The sequence below is a fragment of the Corvus brachyrhynchos genome, unplaced genomic scaffold (genome assembly GCF_000691975.1).
Source record: "Corvus brachyrhynchos isolate BGI_N302 unplaced genomic scaffold, ASM69197v1 scaffold31, whole genome shotgun sequence".
Taxonomy (NCBI): Eukaryota; Metazoa; Chordata; class Aves; order Passeriformes; family Corvidae; genus Corvus; species Corvus brachyrhynchos.
The window spans coordinates 130,159-136,733 of record NW_008236196.1 but is presented as its reverse complement, the minus strand read 5'-3'; positions in this window follow the sequence as shown (position 1 = coordinate 136,733).

Here is a 6,575-nt window from a genome sequence, read left to right as displayed (position 1 = left end):
GTCTCACTGAGAAGAAGCTCAACTTTACCATTCAGTGCAAATAAGGTCATGAGATAACTTGGTCTCACAGGAAAGAGGAGAAATGTGGGAAAGGAAATGGCAAGTGGCTCTATATTTTCACCTATTATACAATAAACCCACCTCTGTAATACAACACTAGTACTGGTCAGTTGAGCTAAGGCATTGTTAAAGAAAAGAAAATCCAGAAATTATGCAAATATATGCTCTCAGCCTTGCTTCTTTATTTAAAAAATGCAAACAAGGGTTAGGTCATACTTTTTATGGATATCTTCGTTTTTAGCAATTATACCATGGAAAATGAATTAGATTTCTCATTCTTTTGAGAGAAGAAAAAAAAAGAATTTTCCTGAGTCCTTTTTTTAGACATAAAAATACAATTTCAAATAGACATTTAAAATACCATTCTTACTGAAAGAGCCTTCTGGACCACATGATCTGCCAGAAGAAGAGGCCCTTCTCCAACTGGTACTAGACCATGCCTGAGGGTTGCTGTGCAACTCTGAAACACCAGGCTGCTCTGGGACCTTGGCTGCTCCCTGGGGTGGCCAAGATGCAGGGAATTCACCCTCAATTGCCCCTCTCCTCTTGCCTCCCTCCTCCAGGGATAAGAAACTTGAGATTCATTTCCCCTCACATTTTAAAATGTCGCTGCCTTTCCATCTCCTCGTGTTCCTCATCTTCACAATCTTTGGGCAAGAGGTACCCTGGGAACAACTCTTGGCACCCATGAGTGCAGGAATGAGAGGGCAAGGAAAAGATCTACCTGGCACCTTTCACTGTTTCCCAGCCATGAGAAGAGGAAACCCTTCTCTGCCATTCCCTGTTCCACACCAAAACACCCTCATGGAGGAATTGCAGTGTTGTCCACTCTGGTGGTTTTATTGTAATTTCACACCTTCAAAATAGTTCTCACAGTCACAGCTCCTGGAATCATGAGCTTATGGTAGATCTACTTTTAAATTTTAACTAAAGTTTTTAACTTTTGTGGTTGTGGATAAAAAAGACTTCTTGTGTGAAGTGAGTCCAAGGTAAAAAACCAGAAGGCAAATAAAAAGAAAACCTTAAAGCATGACTATTATTACTTAATCATCATATTTCTGGGGGAGGAAAAGAGTGTGACTCATGGTTTTAAGTGGTTTTAGGGATGGGAACAGTTAAATGGGAGAAGCAGAATATCCTGCTTTTTCTGAATGTTGCAGTTATTGTTTAAGTGACAGAATTAATTTATCGTATTTGGGAGTAGCAGGATCCATTCTGGATGTGAAAATGTTGTGACTCCAGAGAAAAAAAAGATTTTGAAGAAAGAAATCAAGGAAAGGGCAAGTAGAAACAAAGGCTGTACAGCTTGTTTTATAAGTTTTGTTTCGAAAAGAGCAAATTCAGCTCTGCACCTTCATTAGGTGTGCACACAATACACTGGTTCATTAGTGACTATGAGAATGCTGTCTGTCTTGATTATGGAATGTTTCCCTGTCAGAAACAACATTTTTACGCGCTTTTGGGTTTTGTCATCTACTACTTAGGTATTTTCCATTCCTAAGATAATTTCCTGCAGAGGAAATGTTATTGTTCTCATTCAAGTAGCATTTTTTAGCAACTGTTGTTGTTTCCTATCAGCAATTCTGTGTTTTGGGACAGAACCAAATTGTCTGCTTTAAATTCCATCTCTGTTACACTTTCTCCAGAATTGCTTATGAGATAGCAATTTCCCAGCCCATCATCTGGAAAGATTATAATAGAATCTACATAAGAGTTTGTTCTGCATTTATATCAGATTACAGGTGATAGTGCTGCTTCTTCTGTTCATTATGATCATCTGGTACCAAGAGATCTCCTTGCTTTCACAGGCCAGCATGATTCTAGCGGTGAATCTGATTCTACAGTGCTAAAATGTGGACATCTATAGCTGTAAGCACCATCTTTCTGCCTTATTTTGTCTAGAAAATGTGTCTTATCTCTACCTGTGAAAGTCCTACATAACCCACATACATCTTGAGGAGAACTACCATGATGATGGCACACCCAGAAACAGATACTACTCCCTCAAATCTAATCCTTTTCTTTGAAATTAAATACGTGTGAGAAAGAACCGTAACACAGTTCCAGATAACCATGCATGGACTCCTATGTGCATTCCACTGTTGTTCTCTGGAGACAGTGTTGTGTGTCCCTGGTACAAATAAAACCAGTCATGGTATTTTATTAAGTTTTTATTGTGTTTGTCTGTGTATGTGGGCTTGCAAGCAATTATATGTTAGCATTAAAGAACCCCCAAACCCTACATTTTTGTTTATGTCACAATGAAGTGTACAGGGATGAGATTGCAAGATATTAAAGGTGTGTTTTAAGTGATGCAAATTCCATTCTGAGTTCAACAATCACTGACTGCATTACATACTCCATCAAGGGTCCAACACCACCTTCACACATCCTGTATCCTATTTCTCCATCTGCTCTGGCATTTGTCTGGATATTTTTCCACCAAAAGGTGTTGACAATTATGGGCAGGTGCAAAACCAGTTCTTGTGTGGTGTAAATCACTGCAAGTCAAATGAAGTCAGTCAGGACTTGTACAAGTCCAGTGCAGAAGGGTACTGAAAGAGAAGCTTGGAGACGAATTCTTTACTGGATAGCACAATTCAGCTTTATACTGGATATAACTCTTTTAGAGCCTTATCTAACCAAATGTGTCGAGTTTCCAAATGAAAAAGAATATAATTGGAGGCCTGGGTTGTATAAGTAGAGGAGACCTTCAACAATTTATGTCATTTTCTTATGTCATTACTCGTTGATGTAAGAAAAAATTTTCTGGAAGATGTAAGGGATCACTTCAGGCTCTTTACACTCTAGCTGTATATTTTAACTGAGCCGGCAATTTCTCTTACCTAGCCAGGCAGCACAGCCAGTTGGCCCAATACTGTAAGTGATAGCACTATATAAGTCATTTCCCTGTCAGTAGGCCCTGAAGGATATTGTGGTAAATAGTACTTTTTTCTTCCAGTTTAATCTTCTTCTCAATTATTTGTTGCCTAATTTAGCTCATCACTGAGAAACGAAAACTCAGCTTTTAGCATTTAATGGAGATGCTCTTTTCTCCAGACAGGAATTTCTGCAAGATGCACATCTTTCCAAAGGGATACCCTTGAACTGTCCCCCTGAAGTCACAGCAGAGGACAGAAGCCCAGGAAATTAAATCATGTGTCCACAGAAGTTAGCTGGATCTGGAGCCTATCCAGAGCCTTTAGTCAAGCTGGCAGTTCTTTGCCTTGGCCATCGCTGCTGAGGCTTCCAGACCAATCTTATAATTAACTGTCAGAAACTAATGAGAACTAAAATATAATTCAAAGCAAACAATTACTTTAACACATGCCCAGAGTCTTCTTACAGTTTGGAAACTATGACTCAGGTGGGACTTCTCAAGCCTGTTACTGAAGAGCCAAAATTTCATCTTCGTTCATACAAGTAAATTTACGTAACCTAAGTCACAACTCCTGAAAAATCTCTTGAAAGCGGTGCCTGAGGCTCTTTCTTTTCATCCCTACCCATGAGCAGCAGCTAACACCTGCTTGCTGAGGTGGGAGGCTTCTGCTATATCGCAGGCATTACCAAGCACCTGTGTTTCCCTGGCTTTGGTAATTGTCCACTGATCTCTCCCTGGTTTAAAAAGAACAAACTTATATTTTCGTCCCTAGGAAAGTCTTAGACTGTGAAAATCTCCGTTATATTGTGTTCTCCAGGGAGAATAGTTATTTATTGAATGCAAGTGCATTTGTTTCCTCAGATATTGTAATCTGAGAAGATGCTATAATGCAATGTTTATCCTTTCTAAGATGTTACATAAGATTTACATATTTTAAAACTTACATTCTGAAAATGTACTGCAAGCATGTGTATATTCTTCATAGTTAAAGAGGCAGTGTGCAATATAAATGGTAAGCTGAACTCAAGGTATACCTGCAGTATAACTTAAGCAGATTTTCGTGGAGTATGACTTGAATGCAATTAAGATCCCAAAAGGTAAAATATGAACTACTACTCTATATCAGCAGTGTTCCAAAACCAAGGGACATTCCTATTTTTTAACTTTCAAGTGAATTCCAGACAGAAAAAATATGCACTTTTCCCAATTTACCATCATTACTTGCATTTCTCATAGCTTTTTCTTTTCTCTACCCATGCATTTTCTTTGGATGTTTAACAGTTTCGTCAGGGCAGAACCAATTATTTATGACATAGTTTCCTATGTAAAATTTGTTTGGAAAAACCGTTCCTATGGAAACTGCTGTTTTCAAACAGGCTTGTATTAAAGTCAAAAATATGATTGCATCTACAATAGAGAATACATCTTTTATTATCAGACATATTCTAATGACTTTGAAAACCAAATAAATTGCACAGAGGAACAAAATGAGTTCCATTCTGTGATATCATCAAGTGGATATTCAACTGTCATCTGGCCATTACAGGGAATTAGAGTATTAACTCAGGTCATTTTACCAAGATCCAATTTGAAGGTCTCTTAAAATTTCAAAACAAAGCTTTTAAAAATATCAATCAAAAGCCTGCACTGCAATGCTATGAAAGACCAGCAAGAGCCATATGCACAAATAAAACACTGAAGGTTTTTATTTCAGAAATGTCAAATTTCATGTGTTTGACATACCTACACTGCACAACTTTGGCACTGGAAGTAGATTGACAGGTCAAGATGCTACAGACAATTGATTTCTGTGGCTTCAGGATCAAGCTCTTGTAATTAGGTTTTGCCTTTGTGGTGTTTTGCTGTTAGGTCTCTCTTCACTATACCTCCTGCTTATCTTCTGGTCTTTGCAGTCCTCCAGAAAAAAATGAAGCACAGAGCAGCTGCATCACAGCTCACCTGAGCAGGTTTTTAATGAAAAAGAAAAGTAATAATTTTCATCTGCCTGAAAAGGCAATTTGCCATTTAAAAAAAAAGTAATTTAAGAACCTGCTTCATTAATTGCCTTGGTGATATTATTAGATTTTTAGAACAGTAATACCTAGAAGTAATCTCGTCAGGAACATGACAGAGCAGGTGGATGGGCATCTCATAAAACATCCCAGTCCTCCAGCTTGGACTCTTTCTTTGGTCCTGTGCAGAAGTTAATGCTGTTAATACAAAACCTCAGCTGGCCACCTTCACATAGGCAGGCTTGTAGCACTTGCTTATCTTCTGAGTCATCTTCTTTGGGGAGATTTGGGAGAAAATTACTTCCATGCATTCTGTGTGCTCAAGTGGCCCTTCACTTATTTAAACAATTAACCAGGAGTTCTTTATTTTATAAAAGGAACTAGTTCAGCCAGGGACTGAATAAAATCCAAGGCCACAAAATATAAAGGAAATAAACTGTGAATTCAAGTTGGAGAGTTTTCACATTTCAAGTTAAGCTGACTGCAGGACTATCAGGAAAAAAACCCTCACTTCGCTATGGTGGAGCACCTGAGTGTATTGTTATGTGTATGTGAAAGGAGAAATGTGTATAAACCCATTTGTTTGGTGAACTGCTAGAATGCAACATTGCCAACACAAGAATTAAAATATTGTGAACTTGATCACTCAAAAACAGTGACTGCTCATTTTTCTAAGCTGACCTTGTGAGACTGCTAGGAAATGCTTGGGATTTGGAGCCATGATAAAGAATTCTTTTCAATCCCCTTTTTATGTAATAAAAGTTCCATGGTGGTACAAACTTGTCAAAGAACTGTTGGTGGCAAAAATGCTCCTGCAGCTGGGGACTCAAGTTATCTGGTGGGACATTTGTTAGGTTTGTTAGGTAGTCTTGGTTTCTACACAACCTAGGAAAAAGGAGCCTCCTTCTTATCCTGAACGGCCCTAAAATCTTTTCCAGAATTGCCTAAGCTCAGGCAAATAATGTGTTAAAATTGGCCTCTCTTTCAGATCTGAAGAGATTTTCCCGTGGCTGAAGAAAACCTAAATAAAATTAAAATACGTAATTTTAGAATATAATATAGAGAGTGCAATATTTTAAAAAGTATTAGTATTTATGAAAGTGACTGAAGTAACTTCTGTACCCAAGGGGCAATGGAGAAGGTCCTACCCTAGTATAAACAGTTGGAAACTGTCCACTCTGTAAGACTATGAAAAAATTCTGAGCCCACTTGTATGTGATGTCTTTTTTTGTTCTCATGTGTTGCTTTTAAAAATGGAATGGTTTGGCCTGTGATAGTCAGTGCATTTTCTTAGACTCACCCTTTGTACAGCCTGAACTGGCTGCATCTGGCTCCAACTCGTGGATTAGATTTAGCCATTTTAGTTGTACTGAATCCCATGATGCTTCACTGAGCTGCTGGAAGCAGCACATCTTCTGTCCCACATGTTGCTTTCCCAGGGTTTATCAATCCATTTTTGGGAAGAACTTATTTGCTGATTCCAATATGATAATGAAACATGCATTGATTTATTTTTCACCCTCTCATCCCACAAATGAGGCTAAAAGACTTGAATGCAGGAAACACAGGAATTTCTAGCCCCTTATCATGATAATCTTTACCTTTTAACCTCTCACAGATTG